Below are 25,492 nucleotides of genomic sequence, written 5' to 3' on the forward strand. Positions count from 1 at the left end.
ATTACTTTATTCTTAATTAGCTACCCAAACATGTATTTATCATCAATATGTGTATGTAATTCGGCCAAATATAGACATTCCTTTGGGCTGACCAATATTCGCATGAATTACATATCACCATATTCCTAATGTTTTAAATAAATCAATTTTCACAAAAGAGGCTACTTTGGCAGCATAATGTTCAATCAATTTATTCCAAAATTAAATTTTTATAAAATAGGGGGTATAATAATCCAAATTGTTACTAGTTTCCTTATGTAACAATTAAAAAACATATTTAAATTGCAAAAGAAATTAAATCTTAATGGTGTCTTTTTAGACCTTAAAAAAGACATGATTATAACTGTTGAACAAATTCATATGCCAAAAAAAATTTTTTTGACCCATTAATATTAGAATCAATCATTATGATTCAATCCACGCAAAACAAAAAAATAATGAATTTTCCAAAAGAATGAATCCATATAAAATGGTATAAAAAAAGATAAACAAACGAATAACCTTTCTTTTCTTTAAAAAAACTGGATTCAGATTCACAGATTAAATCATAGTGTATACAAAAAAAACTTTATGGTAAATATGTTAAATCTAGTGCTGTGTCCATGATCAAGAAATTAATTAAATTCTTTTAATTTTATTAACATGTGCTACACAATTCAAAAGCAGCACATATTTGAAATTGAAATAAAATAAATTTATAATTTCTTAATGATTTAATCATAGACGGCTCTGATACTACTTGTTAGAATTTTCTCAGAATTTCTTAACCCAAAGATTATCTATGTTAAATCATTAAGAAATAAAATACTTGAATGTGGAAGCGTACATGAATTCAAAAACATGAATCACGATCGGAAGAGTTTGGATCTTGTGGTTCTTTCGATCTTCCTCAACCAAAGTCTTCTGTATTCCTAGGCGGCTGAATTGCAACTTCTCTGATGGGGAAAGAGTTGTTGAGGCGACTTTGGTATATCAGGGACCGAAACTCTGAAGGCACTATTTATATTTGAGCATGTCACCCACTAAACCCTAAAGCCCAAATAAAATATTATCTAAAGTCCAAAAGATAATATATCTAAAATCCAAAAGATAATTATATAAGGAACAAAAGATAATATTTGGTTTTATTCTCATTTAATTCCAAATCAAAAGTAATCATGACTTATTCAATTTAGCATTTATAACAATAAATGAGATCACCATTATATAAGTCATTTAATTTGAAATAGCATAATTTGTGATTATAATTAATATATGTTGCCCACAAACAAATTAGAAAATTAAAATAATTTCCTAACATAGAATGATTCCTAAAATTTTGTTACATCATGAGGTACAATTCCATCTTTAGTTTATATATGATCATGCATGTGAATCCTTTGATCCGAATTTTTGCTTATGACAAACTTATGCTGATCAAATCCCTCATTTAGATATCTGGAGAAACCTTTGGAGAAGTGAAAACAATTGTAAAGATGCATGAAAGGAAGTCAATAATGGCTAAACATGTTGATGCATTTATAGCTCTTCCTGGTACATTCTTTATTAACATAAATTGCACTCATCTTTTCTGTTTTAGGAATTTTCAAAAATTCAACCAAAGATGTATACTAGTCAGGAGGCCATGGAACAATGGAGGAGTTGCTAGAGGTTATAGCTTCGTCCAAATTGGGAATACATGATAAACTAGTAAGTCTATTTTCCTTATCTACTAGATGAACTAATATATCACTAAACTAAATGAAAAAAAACATGTTCAAATTCTTCTTTTTCAATAAAAGGATTATTTCTTATTGAATTTGAGATGTGAATTTTCTTCCACTTTTAAGTTGTTATGGAATCCATATATTTAGCTTCAATAGTTATATTATATGTGTCTCTGTTGTGTAGGTATTTTTATCAAGGAAAATGAAAATTTTTATCCAAGAAAATGAAAATTTTCAAATACGCTCATACTGGTCCTTGTGTAGGTGTTTCTTCTTGGTTAATGGTGATTTGCTTTGCTTTACTCAGTGCCGATTGTAACACCTTCACTATCAGAATGTCACGCTTCTGGCTGCGCCACTCTGATAGATATTACAACGACTCTAAACAGATGTAGTACTAAAATAGGAGGCTGTTTAAAACGTAAAATTGCATAACCTTTTAAAAACACTTTTTCGTTGAAAACACATACATATAAATACATACAAACCAGATACAATACTTAAAAATTATATATATACATAACAATAACTTACAAACATACATATCACAAATTCCTATCCCTCTTACAAAATTGATAAAAATAAAGGTGGAGAAAAAATAATAACTAAGATAATACAAAAATATCGAATAAACAGAAAATGAAATAAACTTTTCTGAAACTTTGTTGCCCATATCCTGAAAAGGAAAAACCTGTAGGGGAGTGAGAACATCATCCTCGCTGGTTCTCACTAAAAGATTATAGAATTGCTATAATAAGATACGTAAAATAAAACTATCTTTATAGTACAGTGATTATTGCTCGTCTTATGTGTCTTTGCAAAAACCAAGGGTTCACATTCAAAATCCAAAAACCCATTTTAAAGAGAACTTGGTTAATTCCTCAAAATCAAAAACTTTTTTTCTTTCTTGTAAAATCTTAAAAGTTTTCCTAGACAATATGAATGACCAACTTATCCCAAGCATAGGTTCATTAGGTCTATGTTGTAGGAGTTTGATTTTTCATACTTTACTAGACCATAAACATAAAAGAAGTTACCTAAGCTGTATAAATGATCATCCTATTGCAAGCATAGGTTCATTAAGTCTATGCTAAACCAGTCAGATACTTTATACAAAACTAGACCTCAAACATACCAGCCACGACCTCAGGCCCAAACAACTCAATCAACATCCAAATCACCACAGTCTAAACAATTTCAATCACAAACACAAGTAAAGAAGTTCAAACACAATCAAAACAGTTACATCAAGTATGGCAACTAGCAGTTAAACATAATTATTCACATAGGTAAACAATTACAATATGCACACTGGTACACGAAATCGTGATCACACACTTCTTCACAACTCCGTGCAGCTGACCAGCAAGTGTACTGGGTCGTCCAAGTAATACCTTACGTGAGTAAGGGTCGATCCCACGGAGATTGTCGGCTTGAAGCAAGCTATGGTCATCTTGTAAATCTCAGTCAGGCGGATTCAAATAGTTATGAAGTTTTGATAATTAAAATATAAATAAAATATAAAATAGGATAGAAGTACTTATGTAATTCATTAGTGTGATTTCAGATAAGCGTATGAAGATGCTTTGTTCCTTCTGAACCTCTGCTTTCCTATTGCCTTCATCCAATCATTCATACTCCTTTACATGGCAAGCTGTATGTTGGGGGATCACCGTTGTCAATGGCTACCGTCCGTCCTCTCAGTGAAAATGGTCCAAATGCGCTGTTGGAATAGGATCCATTGATCTTTTTGCATCTGTCACTACACCCAACACTTGCGAGTTTGAAGCTCGTCACAGTCATCCGTTCCCAGATCCTACTTGGAATACCACAGACAAGGTTTAGACTTTCCGGATCTCAGAAATGGCTGCCAATAATTCTAGCCTATACCACGAAGGTTTTAATCTTAGATTAGAAACCCAAGAGATACAAATTCAAGCTTATTTTCATGTAGAATGGAAGTGGTTGTCAGGCACGCATTCATAAGTGAGAATGGTGATGAGTGTCATATAATCATCACATTCATCATGATCTTGTGTGAGAATGAATATCTTAGAATAAGAATAAGCATAAATTGAATAGAAAAATAGTAGTACTTTGCATTGATTCATGAAGAACAGCAGAGCTTACACCTTAATCTATGGGGTGTAGAAACTCCACCGTTGAAAATACATAAGTGATAATGGTGGTCATTGGCTTCGGCCCCAGAGGGGGAACCAGAATAACCAAGATGAAAATACAATAGTAAAAGGTCCTATTTAGAATGAACTAGTAACCTATGGTTTACAGAAATGAGTAAATGATGCAGAAATCCACTTTCGGGCCCACTTGGTGTGTGCTTGGGCTGAGCATTGAAGCTTTCACATGTAGAGACTTTTCTTGGAGTTAAACACCAGCTTTGGTGCCAGGTTGGGCATTTAACTCCAGCTTTTATGCCAGTTCTGGCGTTTAATGCCAGAATAGGGTAGAAAGTTGGCGTTCAAATGCCAGTTTGCGTTATCAAAACTCTGGCAAAGTATGGACTATTATATATTGCTGGAAAAATCCCAGGATGTCTACATTCCAACGCAATTGAGAGCGCGCCAATTGGGCTTCTGTAGATCCAGAAAATCCACTTCGAGTGCAGGGAGGTCAGAATTCAACAGCATCTGCAGTCCTTTTTCAGCCTCTGAATCAGATTTTTGCTCAGGTCCCTCAATTTCAGCCAGAAAATACCTGAAATCACAGAAAAACACACAAACTCATAGTAAAGTCCAGAAATGTGATTTTTATTTAAAAACTAATAAAAATATAATAAAAATTAACTAAATCATACTAAAAACTATGTAAAAACAGTGCCAAAAAGCGTATAAATTATCCACTCATCTAAACACCAAAGTTAAATTGTTGCTTGTCCTCAAGCAACTAAAAACAAAGTAGGATAAAAAGAAGAGAATATACAATAAATTCCAAAAACATCTATGAAGATCAGTCTTAATTAGATGAGCGGGGCTCTTAGCCTTTTGCTTCTGAACAGTTTTGGCATCTCACTTTATCCTTTGAAGTTCAGAATGATTGGCATCTATAGGAACTCAGAATTCAGATAGTGTTATTGATTCTCCTAGTTTAGTATGTTGATTCTTGAACACACTTACTTTATGAGTCTTGGCCGTGACCCTAAGCATTTTGTTTTCCAGTATTACCACCGGATACATAAATGCCACAGACACATAATTGGGTGAACCTTTTCAGATTGTGACTCAGATTTGCTAGAGTCCCCAGTTAGAGGTGTCTAGAGCTCTTAAGCACACTCTTTTTACTTTGGACCACGACTTTAACCGCTCAGTCTCAAGTTTTAACTTGACACCTTCACGCCACAAGCACATGGTTAGGGACAGCTTGGTTTAGCCGCTTAGGCCAGGATTTTATTCTTGTGAGCCCTCCTATCCACTGATGCTCAAAGCCTTGGATCCTTTTTATTTTACCCTTGCCTTTTTGTTTAAAGGGCTATTGGATTTTTCTTCTTGCTTTTTCTTTTTCTTTCTTTTTCTTTTATTTTTTTGCCATTTTTTTTCTACAAGCTTTTCACTGCTTTTTCTTGATTCAAGAATCAATTATATGATTTTTCAGATTATCAAATAACATTTCTCCTTTTTCATCATTCTTTCAAGAGCCAACAATTTTAACATTCATAAACAACAAATTCAAAAATATGCACTGTTCAGGCATTCATTCAGAAAATAAAAAGTATTGCCACCACATCAAAATAATTAAACTACTTTAAAATTTGAAATTCATGTACTTCTTGTTCTTTTGCAATTAAAAACAATTTTCATTTAAGAAAGGTGATGGATTCATAGGACATTCATAGCTTTAAGGCATAGACACTAAGACACTAATGATCATGTAGTAAAGACACAAACATAGATAGAACATAAAGCATAATGTTCGAAAAATAGAAAAATAAGAACAAGAAAATTAAAGAACGGGTCCACCTTAGTGATGGTGGCTAGTTCTTCCTCTTGAAGATCCAATGGAATGCTTGAGCTCCTCTATGTCTCTTCCTTGCCTTTATTGCTCCTCCCTCATGGCTCTTTGGTCTTCTCTAATTTCATGAAAGAGGATGGAATGCTCTTGGTGCTCCACCCTTAGTTGTCCCATGTTGGAACTTACTTCTCCTAGGGAGGTGTTAATTTGCTCCCAATAATATTGTGGAGGGAAGTGCATCCCTTGAGGCATCTCAGGGACTTCATGATGAAGAATTTCCTCATGCTCTTGTTGAGGTCCATGAGTGGGCTCTCTTGCTTGCTCCATCCTTTTCTTAGTGATGGTCTTGTCCTCGTCAATGAGGATGTCTTCCTCTATGTCAATTCCAGCTAAATTGCAGAGGTGACAGATGAGATGAGGGAAGGCTAACCTTGCCAAAGTAGAGGAGGAAGCTTTTGCCTTCCCTTTCCTCTTTCTAGAGGTTTCTCTGGCCTTAGGTGCCATAAATAGTTATGGAAAAACAAAAAGCAATGCTTTTCCCATACCAAACTTAGAATGGTTGCTCGTCCTCGAGAAAAAGAAGAAAGAAAAGAGTAGAAGAAGAAGTAATAGAGGAGATGGAGGGTTGGTGTAGGTTCGGCCAAGTTGGAGAAAAGTGTGTATGATGTGTGAAAATGAAGGTGGTGAGGGGGGTATTTATAGGGTAAGAGAGAGGGAGTATTCATGTATTAGGGGTTGGGTTTGGGAGGGAAAGTTTTTGAATTTGAATGGTGAGGTAGGTGGGGTTTAATGATGGATGGATGTGAGTGGTGAAGAGAATATGGGGAAGAGGGTTATGGAAAGGTGTGAAGAGGAGAGAAGAAGAGAGAGAATTGAGGTAGTGGGGATCTTATGGGGTCCACGGATCCTGAGGTGTCAAGGATTTCTCATCCCTGCACCATGTTGACGTGTAAACGCCCCTTGGACTGCTAATCCTGGCGTTAAATGCAAACTTTGTGCCCTTTTCTAGCGTTAAATGCCCAGAATGGTGCCAGACTGGGCGTTTAACACCCATTCTGCTACCCTTACTGGCGTTTAAATGCCAGTAAGATCGTCTTCCAGGGTGTGCTATTTTCAATGCTGTTTTTCATTCTGTTTTTGCTTTTTCCATTGTTTTTGTGACTTCACATGATCATCATCCTAAAGAAAATATAAAATAACAAAAGAAAATAGAAATTTAACATAGATAGATAAAAATTGGGTTTCCTCCCAACAAGCGCTTCTTTAATGTCAATAGCTTGATAGTGGGCTCTCATGGAGCCTCACAGATACTCAGAGCATGATGATGGCCTCCCAACACCAAGCTTAGAGTTTGAATGTGGGGGCTCTGTTTGACTCTGCATTGAGAGAAGCTTTTCATGCTTCCTCTCCATGGTTATAGAGGGAGGTCCTTGAGCCTTAAACATAAGGTGGTCTTCATTCATTTGAAGGACTAATTCTCCTCTGTCAACATCAATCACAGCGTTTGCTGTGGCTAGGAAGGGTCTACCAAGGATGATGGATTCATCCATATTCTTCCCAGTTTCCAGGATTATGAAGTCAGCAGGGATGTAAAGGCCTTCAACCTTCACCAAGACATCCTCTACAAGTCCATAAGCCTGTTTCCTTGAATTGTCTGCCATCTCTAGTGAGATTCTTGCAGCTTGCACCTCAAGGATCCCTAGTTTCTCCATTACAGAGAGGGGCATGAGGTTTATACTTGACCCTAGGTCACACAGAGCCTTCTCAAAGGTCATGGTGCCTATGGTACAAGGTATTAAGAATTTTCCGGGGTCCGGTTTCTTCTGTGGAAATTTCTGCCTAACCAAGGTATTCAGTTCATTGATGAGCAATGGAGATTCATCCTCCCAAGTCTCATTACCAAATAACTTGGTATTCAACTTCATGATTTCTCCAAGGTACTTAGCAGCTTGCTCTTCAGCAATATCTTTGATGAGCGGATAATTTATACGCTTTTTGGCATTGTTTTTAGTAGGATCTAGTTACTTTTAGGGATGTTTTCATTAGTTTTTATGTTAAATTCACATTTCTGGACTTTACTATGAGTTTTTGTGTTTTTCTGTGATTTCAGGTATTTTCTGGCTGAAATTGAGGGACTTGAGGAAAAATCAGATTCAGAGGTTGAAGAAGGACTGCTGATGCTGTTGGATTCTGACCTCCCTGCACTCAAAGTGGATTTTATGGAGCTACAGAACTCGAAATGGCACGCTTCCAATTGCGTTGGAAAGTAGACATCCAGGGCTTTCCAGAAATATATAATAGGCCATACTTTGGCCAAGAATTGACGACGTAAACTGGCGTTCAACGCCAGCCTTCTGCCCAAATCTGGCGTCCAGCGCCAGAAAAGGATCCAAAACCAGAGTTGAACGCCCAAACTGGCACAGAAACTGGCGTTCAACTCCACAAATGGCCTCTTCACGTGCAACACTTAAGCTCAGCCCAAACACACACCAAGTGGGCCCCGGAAGTGGATTTATACATCAAATACTTACTTATGTAAACCCTAGTAGCTAGTTTATTATAAATAGGACCTCTTACTATTGTATTAGGCATCTTTGGTCTCAGTTTTAATCTATTATTCATCTTAGAAGACTATTGATCACGCTTTAGGGGGCTGGCCATCTCGGCCATGCCTGGACCTTTCACTTATGTATTTTCAACGGTAGAGTTTCTACACTCCATAGATTAAGGTGTGGAGCTCTGCTGTTCCTCAAAGATTAATGCAAAGTACTACTGTTTTCTATTCAATTCTTCTTATTCCTCTTCTAAGATATCCATTCGCACCCAAGAACGAGATGAAGGTGATGATTATGTGTGACACTCATCACCATTCTCCCCTATGAACGCGTGCTTGACAAATACTTCTGTTCTACATGAATTAAGCTAGAATGAGTATCTCTTAGATCTCCTAACCAGAATCTTCGTGGCGTAAGCTAGAATGATGGCGGCATTCAAGAGAATCCGGAAGGTCTAAACCTTGTCTGTGGTATTCTGAGTAAGATTCAATGATTGAATGACTGTGACGAGCTTCAAACTCGCGATTGTTGGGCGTTAGTGACAGATGCAAAAGGAGGGTGAATCCTATTCCAGCATGATCGAGAACCGACAGATGAATAGCCGTGCCGTGACAGGGTGCGTGAGCATATTATTCACTGAGAGGATAAGATGAAGCCATTGGCAAGGGTGATGCCTCCAGACGATTAGCCGTGCCGTGACAGGGCATTGGATCATTTTCCCGAGAGATGACCGAAAGTAGCCATTGACAGTGGTGATGTATCACATAAAGCCAGCCATGGAAAGGAGTAAGACTGATTGGATGAAGATAGCAGGAAAGCAGAGGTTCAGAGGAACGAAAAGCATCTCCATTCACTTATCTGAAATCCCTGCCAATGAATCTACATAAGTATCTCTATCCTTTTATTGTTTATTTTAATCTAATAAAGTATCATGTTTAAATCCGCCTGACTGAGATTTACAAGGTGACCATAGCTTGCTTCATACCAACAATCTCCGTGGGATTCGACCCTTACTCACATAAGGTATTACTTGGACGACCCAGTGCACTTGCTGGTTAGTTGTATCGAAGTTGTGACAATTATGAATTAAGATCAGAGCACCAAGCTTTGGCGCCGTTGCCGGGATTGTTTGAGCCTGGAGATCACAATTTCGTGCACCAAGTTTTTGGCGCCGTTGCCGGGGATTGTTTGAGTTTGGACAACTGACGGCTCATCTTGTTGCTCAGATTAGGTAATTTTCTTTTTGTTTTATTTTCAAAAATTTTTCAAAAAATTTCAAAATTTTCTCTTGTTTTGAAAAAAAAAATGTTTTCAAAAATTTATTCAAAATTTTTAAGAATGAATTCTAGTGTTTCATGATGATTGTTGAATCTCTGGCTGTAAAGCCGTGTCAATTTTGGATGGTTTCAACTTACTCCACCATGAATAGATTCTAAACCATAGTTATTCTTTACATGAAAGTATCAACTGCAAGCTGTTGGGCATCCATGCTATGTTTTACCGGAGCTTTCTTTGAAGCTTGGCTGGCTTTGAGCCATGTCTAATTCCTGGACTGAAGCTTTAGACTAAATGCAAGATTCCTGGAATTCATATTAAAAATTTTGGAATCCTTATTTTTCTTTTTATATAATTTTGAAAAATATAAAATAAAAATAAAAAAATTAGAAAATCATAAAAATCAAAAATATTTTCTGTTTCTTGTTTGAGTCTTGAGTCACATTATAAGTTTGGTGTCATTGCATATGCATCTTGCATTTTTTCGAAAATTCATGCATTCATGTGTTCTTCATGATCTTCAAGTTGTTCTTGGTAAGTCTTCTTGTTTGATCTTGATGATTTTTTGTTTTGTGTCTTTTCATGTTTATCATATGCATTCTTGAATTCTTAGTGTCTAAGCATTAAAGAATTCTAAGTTTGGTGTCTTACATGTTTTCTTTGCATAAAAAATTTTTCAAAAATGTGTTCTTGATGTTCATCATGATCTTCATAGTGTTCTTGGTGTTCATCTTGACATTCATAGCATTCTTGCATGCATCACATGTTTTGATCTAAAAATTTCATGCATTGCATCTTTTTAGTGTTTTTCTCTTGCATCATAAAAATTCAAAAATAAAAAAAAAATATCTTTCCTATTTTCTCTCATCAAATTCGAAAATTTGGAGTTGACTTTTTCAAAAAATTTTTAAAATCAAGTTGTTTCTCATGAGTCAAATCAAATTTTCAATTTGAAAATCTTATCTTTTTCAAAATCTTTTTCAAAAATCAAATCTTTTTCAAAATTCTTAGTTATTTTCGAAAATTTCAAAAATATTTTTCAAAATTTTTTCTTATTTTTATACCAAATTTTCGAAAATAACTTAATCAATTAATGTTTTGATTCAAAAATTTGAAGTTTGTTACTTGCTTGTTAAGAAAGATTCAAACTTTAAGTTCTAGAATCATATCTTGTGATTTCTTATGAATCAAGTCATTAATTGTGATTTTAAAAATCAAATCTTTTTCAAAACTAATTTCTATCATATCTTTTCAAAAATATCTTCTCATCTTATCTTTTTCAAAAATATCTTTTCAAAATATCTTTTCTAACCTCCTAACTTCTTATCTTTTTCAAAATTTGTTTCAACTAACTAACTAACTTTTTGTTTGTTTCTTAACTTTTTCAAAACTACCTAACTAACTCTCTCTCTCTATTTTCGAAAATATCTTCCCCCTTTTTCAAAATTTCTTTTTAATTAACTAATTATTTTTAATTTTTATTTTTGATTTCAAAAAAAAAATTTCGAAAAAAAAAAAAATTACTAAACATTTTTCAAAAAAACTATTTTCAAAAATCATTAACTCCTTTTCAAAATAATTTTCGAAAATTATACCTCCCCCATCCTATTCTATTTATTCATTCATATCCTAACATCTCATCTCACATCTCTTCCATTCGTACAGTTGCATTTCTTCCTTTACATCACATTCTTTGTCTCCCCCTTCTCTTCCACTCACAAAGGGATCCCTATACTGTGGTATAGAGGATCTCTATTATTATTATCATTTTTCTGGCCATTCTTCCTTGTCATATGAGCAGGAGCAAGGATAAGAACATTCTTGTGGAAGCAGATCCAGAACCTGAAAGGACTCTGAAGAGAAAATTAAGAGAAGCTAAAATACAACAATCCAGAGATAACCTTTCAGAAATTTTCGAACAGGCAGAGGAGATGGCAGCCGAAAATAATAATAATGCAAGGAGGATGCTTGGTGACTTTACTGCACCTAATTCCAATTTACATGGAAGAAGCATCTCCATTCCTGCCATTGGAGCAAACAACTTTGAGCTGAAACCTCAATTAGTTTCTCTGATGCAGCAGAACTGCAAGTTTCATGGACTTCCATCTGAAGATCCTTTTCAGTTCTTAACTGAATTCTTGCAGATATGTGATACTGTTAAGACTAATGGAGTAGATCCTGAAGTCTACAGGCTCATGCTTTTCCCTTTTGCTGTAAGAGACAGAGCTAGATTATGGTTGGATTCTCAACCTAAAGACAGCCTGAACTCTTGGGATAAGCTGGTCACGGCTTTCTTAGCCAAGTACTTTCCTCCTCAAAAGCTGAGCAAGCTTAGAGCTGATGTTCAAACCTTCAGACAGAAAGAAGGTGAATCTCTCTATGAAGCTTGGGAAAGATACAAACAGTTGACCAAAAAGTGTCCCTCTGACATGCTTTCAGAATGGACCATCCTGGATATATTCTATGATGGTTTATCTGAGCTATCAAAGATGTCACTAACACTTCTGCAGGTGGATCCATTCACCTAAAGAAAATGCCTGCAGAAGCTCAAGAACTCATTGACATGGTTGCTAATAACCAGTTCATGTACACTTCTGAAAGGAATCTTGTGAATAATGGGACGCCTACGAAGAAGGGAGTTCTTGAAGTTGATACTCTGAATGCCATATTGGCTCAGAATAAAATATTGACTCAGCAAGTCAATATGATCTCTCAGAGTCTGAATGGAATGCAAGCTGCATCCAACAGTACTCAAGAGGCATCTTCTGAAGAAGAAGCCTATGATCCTGAGAACCCTGCAATAGCAGAGGTAAATTACTTAGGTGAACCTTATGGAAACACCTATAACTCAACATGGAGAAATCATCCAAATTTCTCATGGAAGGATCAAAAGTCCCAACAAGGCTTTAATAATGGTGGAAGAAACAGGTTTAGCAATAGCAAACCTTTTCCATCATCAACTCAGCAACAGACAGAGAACTCTGAACAAAATGCTTCTAATTTAACAAATCTTGTCTCTGATCTATCTAAGGCCACTGTAAGTTTCATGAATGAAACAAGGTCTTCCATTAGAAATTTGGAAGCACAAGTGGGCCAGCTGAGTAAAAGGATCACTGAAATCCCTCCTAGTACTCTCCCAAGCAATACAGAAGAGAACCCAAAAGGAGAGTGCAAGGCCATTGACATAAGCGCCATGGCCGAACCTGTGAGGAGAGGAGAGGACGTGAATCCCAAGGAGGAAGACCTCCTGGGACGTCCAGTGCTCAATAAGGAGCTTCCCTCTGGGGAACCAAAGGACTCTGAGGCTCATCTAGAGACCATAGAGCTTCCATTGAACCTCCTTATGCCCTTCATGAGCTCTGATGAGTATTCCTCTTCTGAAGAGAATGAGGATGTCACTGAAGAGTAAACTGCCAAGTTTCTTGGTGCAATCATGAAGCTGAATGCCAAATTGTTTGGCATTGATGCTTGGGAAGTTAAACCTCCCTTGTTCATCAATGAACTAAGTGATCTGGATCAACTGACATTGCCTCAGAAGAGACAGGATCCTGGAAAGTTCATAATACCCTGTACCATAGGCACCATGATCTTTAAGGCTCTGTGTGACCTTGGTTCAGGAATAAACCTCATGCCCCTCTCTGTAATAGAGAAACTGGGAATCTATGGGGTGCAAGCTGCTAAAATCTCACTAGAGATGGCAGACAGCTCAAGAAGACAGGCTTATGGACAAGTAGAAGATATATTAGTAAAGGTTGAGGCCTTTACATACCTACTGATTTCATAGTCCTGGATACTGGAAAGGAAGAGGATGAATCTATCATCCTAGGAAGACCTTTCCTGGCCACAGCAAGAGCTGTGATTGATGTTGACAGAGGTGAAATATTCCTTCAATGGAATGAGAACTCCCTTGTAATCAAAACTCAAGGATCTCCCTCTGCAACCATGGGGAGGAAGCAGGAAAAGCTTCTCTCCAAGCAGAATCAACCAGAGCCCCCACAGTCAAACTCTAAGTTTGGTGTTGGGAGGCCACAACCAAACTCTAAGTTTGGTGTTGAACTCCCATATCCAAACTCTAAGTTTGGTGTTGGAGAGTCTCAACAAAGCTCTGCACGTCTGTGAGGCTCCATGAGAGCCCACTGTCAAGCTATTGACATTAAAGAAACGCTTGTTGGGAGGCAACCCAATGTTTATCTAATTCTTATTTTTCATGTTTTCTTAGGTTCATGATCATGTGGAGTCACAAAATAAACAAAAAATTCAAAAACGGAATCAAAAACAGCAGAAGAAAAATCACACCCTGGAGGAGCATCTGTCTGGCGTTCAAACGCCAGAATAGAGCATAGTTCTGGCGCTGAACGCCCAGAATGGGAGCATCCTGGCGCTGAACGCCCAGAACAAGCATGGTTCTGGCGTTCAACGCCAGAAATGGCACACATATGGGCGTTGAACGCCCAAAATGGCCACCAACCTGGCGCTGAACGCCCAGAGTTGGGTACAAAGGCATTTTTACATGCCTAATGGGTGTAGGGATGTAAATCCTTGAACACCTCAGGATCTGTGGACCCCACAGGATCCCCACCTACCTCCACTCACTTCTTCTCACCACTCTCTTTCACACAACCCCATAAACACTCTTCCCTAAAAACCCCTCACCAATCACATCAATCTCTCTTCCCCACTAAACCTTCACCACTCACATCCACCCACTCTTCCCAATAAACCTACCTCATAAACTCCACCTACCTTCAAAATTCAAAACCAATTTCCCACCCAAACCCACCCATATGGCCGAAACCTCCCCCCTTCCCTTCCCTATATAAAGCCCCACATTCTTCATCAAATTCACACAACACAACCCCTCTATACCCTTCTTGGCCGAACCACATCACCCTCTCCCTCTCCTCCATTTCTTCTTCTTCTTCATCTATTCTTTTGTTTATTGCTCGAGGGCGAGCAATATTCTAAGTTTGGTGTGGTAAAAGCATAGCTTTTTTGTTTTTCCATTACCATTGATGGCATCTAAGACTGGAGAATCCTCTAGAAGAGGGAAAGGGAAGACAAAAGCTTCCACATCCGAGTCATGGGAGATGGAAAGGTTCATCTCCAAAGCCCATCAAGACCACTTCTATGATGTTGTGGCCAAGAAAAAGGTGATCCCTGAGGTCCCTTTTGAACTCAAAAGAAATGAGTATCCGGAGATCCGACATGAAATTCAAAGAAGAGGTTGGGAAGTTCTAACAAATCCCATCCAACAAGTCGGCATCTTAATGGTTCAAGAGTTCTATGCCAATGCATGGATCACCAAGAACCATGATCAAAGTAAGAACCCGGATCCAAAGAACTATGTTACAATGGTTCGGGGGAAATACTTAGATTTTAGTCCGGAAAATGTGAGGTTGGCGTTCAACTTGCCATACATGGAAGAGAACGCACGCCCCTACACAAGGAGAGTCAACTTTGATCAAAGGTTGGACTAAGTCCTTATGGACATATGTGTAGAAGGAGCTCAATGGAAGATTGACTCTAAAGGCAAGCCGGTTCAACTAAGAAGATTGGACCTCAAGCCTGTAGCTAGAGGATGGTTGGAGTTCATTCAATGCTCAATCATTCCCACTAGCAACCGGTCTGAAGTTACTATAGACCGGGCCATCATGATCCATAGCATCATGATTGGAGAAGAGGTGGAAGTTCATGAGATTATACCTCAAGAACTCTACAAGGTGGCTGACAAGTCCTCCACCATGGCAAGGTTAGCCTTTCCTCACCTCATTTGCCACCTATGCAATTCAGCTGGGATTGACATAAAGGGAGATATCCTCATTAAAGAGGACAAGCCCATCACTAAGAAAAAGATGGAGCACGCAAGAGAGCCCAGTCATGGAGCTCAAGAGGCGCAAGAAGCTCATCACCATGAGATTCCAGAAATGCCTCAAATGCACTTTCCTCCACAAAACTATTGGGAGCACATCAACACCTCCCTAGAAGAATTGAGTTCCAATATGGGACAACTAAGGGTGGAACATCAAGAGCACTCCATCATGCTTCATGAAATAAGAGAAGATCAGAAAGCAATGAGGGAGGAGCAACAAAGACAAAGAAGAGACATAGAAGAGCTCAAGGACATCATTGGTTCCTCAAGAAGAAAACGCCACCATCACTAAGGTGGATTCATTCCTTGTTCTTCTTCTTCTGTTTTTCGTTTTCTATGTTATGTGCTTATCTATGTTTGTGCCTTCATTACATGATCATTAGTAGTTAGTAACTTTGTCTTAAAGTTATGAATGTCCTATGAATCCATCACCTCTCTTAAATGAAAAATGTTTTAATTCAAAAGAACAAGAAGTACATGAGTTTCGAATTTATCCTTAAACTTAGCTTAATTATATTGATGTGGTGACAATGCTTCTTGTTTTCTGAATGTATGCTTGAACAGTGCATATGTCTTTTGAAGTTGTTGTTTAAGAATGTTAAATATGTTGGCTCTTGAAAGAATAATGACTAGGAGACATGTTATTTGATAATCTGAAAAATCATAAAAATGATTCTTGAAGCAAGAAAAAGCAGCAAAGAACAAAGCTTGCAGAAAAAAAAAAAGAAAAAAAAGGCGAAAAAAAGAATAGAAAAAAATAGAAAGAAAAAGAAAAAGCAAGCAGAAAGAGCCAATAACCCTTAAAACCAAAAGGCAAGGGCAAATAAAAAGGATCCCAAGGCTTTGAGCATCAGTGGATAGGAGGGCCTAAAGGAATAAAATCCTGGTCTAAGCGGCTAAACCAAGCTGTCCCTAACCATGTGCTTGTGGCGTGTAGGTGTCAAGTGAAAACTTGGGACTGAGCGGTTAAAGTCAAGGTCCAAAGCAAAAGAAGAGTGTGCTTAAGAACCCTGGACACCTCTAATTGGGGACTTTAGCAAAGCTAAGTCACAATCTGAAAAGGTTCACCCAATTATGTGTCTGTGGCATTTATGTATCCGGTGGTAATACTAGAAAACAAAGTGCTTAGGGTCACGGCCAAGACTCATAAGGAAGCTGTGTTCAAGAATCATCATACTGAACTAGGAGAATCAATAACACTATCTGAACTCTGAGTTCCTATAGATGCCAATCATTCTAAACCTCAATGGATAAAGTGAGATGCCAAAACTATTCAAGAGGCAAAAAGCTATAAGTCCCGCTCATTTGATTGAAGCTATGTTTCATTGATAGTTTGGAATTTATAGTATATTCTCTTCTTTTTATCCTATTTTATTTTCAGTTGCTTGGGGACAAGCAACAATTTAAGTTTGGTGTTGTGATGAGCGGATAATTTATACGCTTTTTGGCATTGTTTTTAGTATGTTTTTAGTAGGATCTAGTTACTTTTAGGGATGTTTTCATTAGTTTTTATGTTAAATTCACATTTCTGGACTTTACTATGAGTTTGTGTGTTTTTCTGTGATTTCAGGTATTTTCTGGCTGAAATTGAGGGACTTGAGCAGAAATCAGATTCAGAGGTTGAAAAAGGACTGCTGATGCTGTTGGATTCTGACCTCCCTGCACTCAAAGTGGATTTTCTGGAGCTACAGAACTCGAAATGGCGCGCTTCAAATTGCGTTGGAAAGTAGACATCCAGGGCTTTCCAGCAATATATAATAGTCCATACTTTGGCTAAGAATTGACGACGTAAACTGGCGTTCAACGCCAGCCTTCTGCCCAAATCTGGCGTCCAGCGCCAGAAAAGGATCCAAAACCAGAGTTGAACGCCAAACTGGCACAGAAACTGGCGTTCAACTCCACAAATGGCCTCTGCACGTGAAACACTCAAGCTCAGCCCAAACACACACCAAGTGGGCCCCAGAAGTGGATTTATACATCAAATACTTACTTATGTAAACCCTAGTAGCTAGTTTATTATAAATAGGACCTCTTACTATTGTATTAGGCATCTTTGGTCTCAGTTTTATTCCATTATTCATCTTAGGAGACTATTGATCACGTTTTAGGGGGCTGGCCATCTCGGCCATGCCTGGCCCTTCACTTATGTATTTTCAACGGTAGAGTTTCTACACTCCATAGATTAAGGTGTGGAGCTCTGCTGTTCCTCAAAGATTAATGCAAAGTACTACTATTTTCTACTCAATTCATCTTATTTCGCTTCTAAGATCTCCATTCGCACCCAAGAACGTGATGAAGGTGATGATTATGTGTGACGCTCATCACCATCTCCCCTATGAACGCGTGCCTGACAAACACTTCCGTTCTACATGAATTAAGCTAGAATGAGTATCTCTTAGATCTCCTAACCAGAATCTTCGTGGCGTAATCTAGAATGATGGCGGCATTCAAGAGAATCCGGAAGGTCTAAACCTTGTCTGTGGTATTCCGAGTAGGATTCAATGATTGAATGACTGTGACGAGCTCCGAACTCGCGATTGCAGGGCGTTAGTGACAGACGCAAAAGGATAGTAAATCCTATTCCAGCATGATCGAGAACCGACAGATGAATAGCCGTGCCGTGACAGGGTGCGTGAGCATATTATTCACTGAGAGGATAAGATGAAGCCATTGGCAAGGGTGATGCCTCCAGACGATTAGCCGTGCCGTGACAGGGCATTGGATCATTTTCCCGAGAGATGACCGAAAGTAGCCATTGACAGTGGTGATGTATCACATAAAGCCAGCCATGGAAAGGAGTAAGACTGATTGGATGAAGATAGCAGGAAAGCAGAGGTTCAGAGGAACGAAAAGCATCTCCATTCGCTTATCTAAAATCCCTGCCAATGAATCTACTTAAGTATCTCTATCCCTTTTATTGTTTATTTTAATCTAATAAAGTATCATGTTTAAATCCGCCTGACTGAGATTTACAAGGTGACCATAGCTTGCTTCATACCAACAATCTCCGTGGGATTCGACCCTTACTCACGTAAGGTATTACTTGGACGACCCAGTGCACTTGCTGGTTAGTTGTATCGAAGTTGTGACAATTATGTATTGAGATCAGAGCACCAAGCTTTGGAGCCATTACCAGGGATTGTTCGAGCCTGGACATCACAATTTCGTGCACCACTAATCAAAGATCCAAATAAGGACTTTTATTGTTTTCCGCTTTAAGGCTTGTAATGTGTTAAATTAAGAACAGAGTGGGTTAATCGTAGGCTCAAATTTGGCTAACAAAGGAAGATAGAAGGTAAGGCCATTTGGGTGAGTGAGCTAATGAAATGATGGCCTCAATCATATAAATGCATGAATACACCAAATAATGGACATAAAGAATCAAACAAATCAAGGATCACAATCATAGAAAGAGAATAATGCACACAAGAAGGAAAAATAAGTGGTTATAAGATGTAACCACACCATTAGGCTCAAATCTCACAAGCTTGTGTTCTTAACTTCAAACCCATGTTCCAAAATATAATTCTTCATACAACTTTGGCATCAAAGCATTTAAAATTTGCAATGCCATGGTTGCCCCAAAGTGTTGGTTTCCTAAGAGAGAATTTCATTGTTCCAACCAAGCAGGCTTATCATGCGAATGGTGCCGACTAAGACCTAATCATGCAACCTATCCTACTAAAACCTAATCATGCAACCTATCCTAATTTATTCAGATTTATTCAGATGTTACCTGCGGAGATCGGTCGGCCGACCTCCCCACACTTAAAACTTAGCACGGTCCTCCGTGCTAGAGGTTAGGCGCACTGGTTGATTGAGCTCCGAGTGTGCCACATCTCCAATGCCATTGCTATCACCGCTTGAAGTTGCGGTGGAGGTGGAGATATCGGGTTCCTCCATAGGTGGGGTGATTATGCTTAGAAGCCTCTTCACATGAGCATAGCGGCGTTGGTTACGCCTCTCATAACGGTCTAATTTGTTGTGAAGGTCCTCAAGGCGTTGGGTGGCCGATTTTTGTGATGTAGATGAAGTGGTAGCGTGGCCAGTTGGTGTGGGCAGTTCAATGTCCATGGTGACTTCCGGAGGCTTGAGGCATCTCTTGGTTGGAATGATATCACCATCAACCGGTATTGAGGTTCGCCTATCTTTAGTCTCCCGGTTGACGCCGGCTTTCGCAACTAATGCCGTCACTAAAGCGGGGAATGGTAGATTTCCCTTGGCATGAATGCGCCCCATGGATTGGCGGATGGCACGCGGAACGTCGACCGGTTTCTCGGTCAAGATGCACCATATCAACAAGGCAAGCTCGGCAGTGATGGATGACCCATGTGTGCTTGGGAGCACGTAGTGAGCTAGGATTTGGGCCCATGCCGTGGCTTCTTGAGTAAGGTGGCGGACATCTAAACCCTTGGGTCTTCGCTTTATGGTCCCCCGAATCCAAAATGCGTCGGGTAAAGCAATGACGCGGAGGATCGCGCTCCAATCGAATGCGCGGTCAACGCATGCAGCCAAGACTTCTTGGTAGGCGTCATATGCATCCGTTGACGGTGCAATCCCAAGGACTTCTCGGATGGTTTCCACTGTGACCGACACTTGTTTTCGGTGCACAAATATTGATGTGAGATGAGGTGAGTGGAAGTTGGAGTAGAATTCTACCACCCAAGAGAGATTGGCCTCCGTTGGTTGCCTCAAAAGGAACCTCCAATGCCTCTGGTCAATGTGTGGCATCACAATCGGACTGAGGTGAGCCGGTAAGACTAGGAGGGGTTCCGGATGGTAATTCCTTTCAATCATTCTGGAGTAGACAAGTTCGCAGTAACGGTTGGGAAACTTGTTTGAATCCTTAGGAGGGTTGTCCGTCTCTAGAACGTCAACGGGGCCCTTAGTCTTCTTCAGGAGGGGCCTGGCCGTTAGTTATTGGCGCACTTTATTGGAAACTGGCTTCTTGGGGCCTTTCCCTTTGTCCTTTTTGATGACCATCCTGTGGAAGCAAGAAAGGAAAAATATCAAACCCAAAGAAGTGGAGATACATGAGCTCTATGTAATGAAAGTTATGCCATAGAATATGGGTATCTTCGTTACATGACAGCTGCAACATGTAACTAGGATAATGTGTGAAGAGCAAGGCAAATAATTTTCATGTGGTGCAAGGGTAGTTTAAGCATGCAAGGAAGAGGCATGAGAAGCACACACCCTTAGGGACCATAAATGGAAGGCAAGCTAAGAAAATGGGGATGAATGGTTTGTGGAAAGTGGGGATGCACTCAAAAGTGATTGGTTGAGAGGCAAGGTAGTCACAATAAGTCCAAAATTCAAGTGTGCCTTTCATCGAACACTTGGCGTGCATCCATGAAGTAGTATTTGATTATGTGAAAGTGGGAGCAATGTAACATTCCACAATCCATTATTAATGATTATAGTGCATATTAATTGCAAGAAAATAAAGCAACACCATTCATCTATGCATGTAAGTTAGTTTGAGACCCAAATGCTCATGAAGAATTGGATTGAAAGAGAGAAGAGAGCAAAGACATCCCAAGGAAGTAACTAGAGAAAGAAGGAAGAGAGAAAAAGGAAGAAAGAAACTACCTAAAAGATGGTGCAACTAAATGAATAAGAACCACAAGAGATTATTGGACTAAGAGGGGGCCTAGTATAATACCTTGTGAGATGGAGAAGGATGTGGAAGAAGAAGAGAAGTGGAATGAGAATGAAGGGGTAAGTGTGCCCTTCTTAAAGGTGGCGTCGATCACCGGCGCGTGCGCGCTCGCGCAGGGGGTAAGGTGACTAGGGGCGCGCGCGCGCGCACATGTCGCGTGCGCGTCCATGCGCTTGGGCTGGGGGCACAGGAGAGGCACAGGGGTGGCATAACTCTCTGGACGAAGTACCAGAGATTGCTTTAGCGTGTGTTGGCGCGCGCGCGCACAGTGCGCGGACGCGTCCAGGTGGTTGTGCCCCAGGCATGAGAGGGGCCTGGAGGGGGCTCAACTCTCTGTAAAATGGCCCAGAGAGGAGTGCAGAATGAAAGGGCGCGTGTGCGGCTGTGGCGCGCGCGCGCATTCCGTGCTCGCTTTGTATGGACGCGTGCGCGCCAGGTGCGCGCACGCGGCAAAGGTGCTGGGCTGGTGGCTTAGTGTAGGCTTGAGAATGGCTTAACTCTCTGTAAAATATACTAGGGGGAAACAAGGCAATCGGCGCGGACGCGCACCATGCGCTTGCGCGTCGATTGGCGGATTTCGCTCATGTGCGCGGACGCGCCATGTGCGCGCACGCGCAGAGGGGTGGGTTTTTCTAAATTTGCAAGTGGTTACACCATTTTCGACATTTCAAACCCCCCCTCCATACAGCCACTTAAGCACTATAGCAAATGAAGTCAACAAATGAAGGGGAGTTGTCATTAAAATCTAGCTAACAAACATGAAGTCAAGTGTCTATGTACAAGTCTCAAAGGAAGATCTTACCATGGTGTGGTGTCTCCCACCTAGCACTTTTGTTTAACGTCCTTAAGTTGGACTTTCAGTAGCTTATAGTGTTTATTCAAGAGTTGCATCCCTCAAGAGGAACACTTCAAATTCCTTGGCGTTCTTTCTTTGCTCACCATGATACAATTTAAGACGGTGCCCGTTTACCTTGAAGATGTCCGGGCTTGATGGGTGGCGCAAGTGGTAGACTCCATAAGGTTCTACTTTCTCCACTTGGTAGGGCCCATCCCACCTTGATCTAAGCTTTCCGGGTAGTAATCTCAACCTTGAATTGTAGAGAAGGACTAGGTCACCGGGTCGGAATTCTCTTCTCCTAATGTTCTTGTCATGGATGGCTTTCAACTTTTCCTTATAAAGTCTAGAGTTGTCGTAAGCTTCCAATCTCAAACATTCTAATTCTGCCAATTGAAGCTTTCTCTCTACTCCGGCCCCACCCAAGCTCATATTACACTCCTTTACGGCCCAATAAGCTTTGTGTTCAATCTCCACCGGTAAATGACATGCTTTACCATATACAAGCCGGAAGGGGCTCATGCCAATGGGTGTCTTGTAAGCCGTTCGATAGGCCCACAGTGCATCGGAGAGTTTAATGCTCCAATCTTTCCTATTCAGCTTTACAATCCTTTCCAACACGTGCTTGATTTCCCGGTTAGAGACTTCGGCTTGGCCGTTTGTCTGAGGGTGGTAAGCCGTGGCAACTTTGTGGATGATGCCATATTTTCTCATGAGGCCGTCTATTCTTTTGTTGCAAAATTGGGATCCTTGGTCACTTATGATTGCTCTTGGGGCGCCAAAGCGACAAATGATATTGTTCCTCACAAAAGAATACACAACATTAGCGTCATCCGTTCGGGTGGGGATTGCCTCCACCCATTTTGACACATAATCGACGGCTAGCAAGATGTAGAGAAAGCCATTGGAATTTGGAAATGGTCCCATGAAGTCGATTCCCCATACGTCAAAGATTTCGCAAAAAAGCATATTTTGTTGGGGAATTTCGTCCTTCTTGGAAATATCTCCAAACCTAATACATTGGGGACAAGATTTGCAATAGAGAGAAGCATCTTTGAGAAGAGTTGGCCACCAAAATCCGCAATCAAGGATTTTTCTTGCCGTTCTTTGGGGCCCGTAGTGACCACCTCCTTCGGAAGCATGGCAAGCGTCCAAGATTGCTTGGAAATCGGTTTGAGGTATGCACCGTCGCACTATTTGGTCCGCTCTACACCTCCACAAATAGGGATCATCTCAAATATAGTATTTGGATTCGCTTTTCAGCTTATCCTTTTTGTGTTTGTTGAGATTGGGAGGGAAAGTGCGTGAAACCAAATAGTTTGCTATTGGGGCATACCAAGGAACCACTTCCGAGATTGCATGCAAAGCATCTAAAGGAAAGGAATCATTGATAGGAGTGGTGTCGCCTTTTGTGTGCTCGAGGCGACTTAAATGGTCCGCCACTAGGTTTTGGGAACCGCTCCTATCTTTGATTTCCAAGTCAAATTCTTGTAATAAGAGCACCCAACGAATTAATCTCGGTTTTGATTCCTTTTTTGCCAACAAGTACTTTAGTGCCGCGTGATCCGAGTACACTACTACCTTGGAACCAAGAAGATAGGCTCGGAACTTGTCTAAAGCAAAAACAATAGCTAGAAGTTCCTTTTCGGTAGTAGTGTAGTTGGATTGGGCTCCGTCTAATGTTTTGGAAGCATAAGCTATGACATAGGGAATCTTACCCTCACGTTGTGCTAACGCGGCTCCTATGGCATAATTCGAAGCATCACACATGATTTCAAAGGGTTGAGTCCAATTGGGTCCTCGTACAATAGGGGCTTGTGTCAATGCTACCTTGAGTTTGTCATATGCTTCCATTCATTCCTTGCTCATCTCAAATTCGGTGTCTTTTTGTAGTAATCGAGAGAGAGGTAAGGCCACCTTGCTAAAGTACTTGATGAATCTCCGGTAGAATCCTGCATGTCCAAGAAAAGAACGGACTTCCCTCTCGGAGGAAGGGTAAGGTAAACTAGATATGACATTTATCTTTGCCGGATCTACGGAGATGCCTTCCTTTGATACTATGTGTCCCAAAACAATGCCTTGTTTGACCATGAAATGACATTTTTCAAAATTTAAGACAAGGTTTGTTTTGGTGCATCTTTCTAAGACTTTTTCAAGGTTACCTAAGCAATGCTCAAATGACTCACCATACACACTAAAATCATCCATGAAAACTTCCATCGATTGCTCTAGAAAGTCCGCAAATAGGCTCATCATGCATCTTTGAAACGTTGCCGGTGCATTGCATAGGCCAAATGGCATACGCTTGTAAGCATACGTTCCAAAGGGGCAAGTAAATGTAGTTTTTTCTTGGTCTTCTAGAGCAATATGAATTTGGAAGTATCCGGAGTAGCCATCAAGAAAATAATAATATGATTTACCGGCTAACCGATCAAGCATTTGATCAATAAATGGTAGTGGGAAGTGATCTTTTCTTGTGGCCGCATTCAATCTTCGGTAGTCTATGCATACTCTCCAAGAATTCTGCACTCTTGTTGCTATTAGTTCACCACTTTCGTTTTTTATTGTTGTCACTCCGGACTTCTTTGGCACTACTTGGACCGGGCTTACCCATTCGCTATCCGAGATAGGATAGATGATGTCCGCTTCAAGTAGCTTAGTGACTTCTTTCTTCACCACCTCAAGAATGGTTGGGTTAAGTCTCCTTTGAGGTTGTCGGACCGGTCTTGCTCCTTCTTCAAGAAATATGCGGTGCTCGCATACTTGGGGGCTTATTCCCACTAGATCCGCCAAACTCCACCCAATTGCCCTTTTGTTTTTCCTCAATACATTCAGCAATTTTTCTTCTTGTTGAGGAGTTAACTCTTGTGCAATTATCACGGGTAGCTTTTGGGCTTCATCAAGGTATGAATACCTTAAGTGAGGTGGTAGTGGCTTCAATTCCATCTTCTTGTCATTCCTTGAAGTTTGAGTTTCCGGATGGTTTGTATGGTGTGTGGTATTTAGTTCGCTCGACTCTTCATTTGCTTCTTTGACCATGCACTTCTCATCTAATCTTGCAAGATGCACTTCGGCTACTATGTTATCGATTGGGTCACACCGAAATAGAGAGTGGTTCTCCGGTGGATGCTTCATTGCTTCCTCTAGGCTAAAGCTTACAATTCTTCCATCTATTTCAAATGAGTAGTTCCCCGAGTAAGCATCAAGCTTAAATCTAGAAGTTCTCAAGAAGGGCCTTCCAAGTAGGATAGATGATGCTCTCTCGGTTTCGCTTGACGGCATTTCAAGGACATAGAAGTCAATCGGAAACACCAATCCCTTTATATCCACCAATACATCTTCCGCAACACCTGCTACGGTTATTATGCTTTTATCCGCTAGGACAAATCTTGCCGTCGACCTTCTTAGTGGTGGCAACTTCAATACCCGGTAAACGGAGAGCGGCATGATGCTAACACATGCTCCGAGGTCACACATACAATCTCTAAATTGAACTCCATTGACGGTGCAAGTGACCATACAAGGGCCCGGGTCATCACACTTCTCCGGTAATGTTCCCATCAAAGCGGAAATAGAACTCCCCAATGGGATGGTTTCCAATTCAAGAATTCTATCCTTGTTTAT

Source organism: Arachis hypogaea, chromosome 17 (genome assembly GCF_003086295.3).
Source record: "Arachis hypogaea cultivar Tifrunner chromosome 17, arahy.Tifrunner.gnm2.J5K5, whole genome shotgun sequence".
In the NCBI taxonomy this organism is placed as follows: Eukaryota; Viridiplantae; Streptophyta; class Magnoliopsida; order Fabales; family Fabaceae; genus Arachis; species Arachis hypogaea.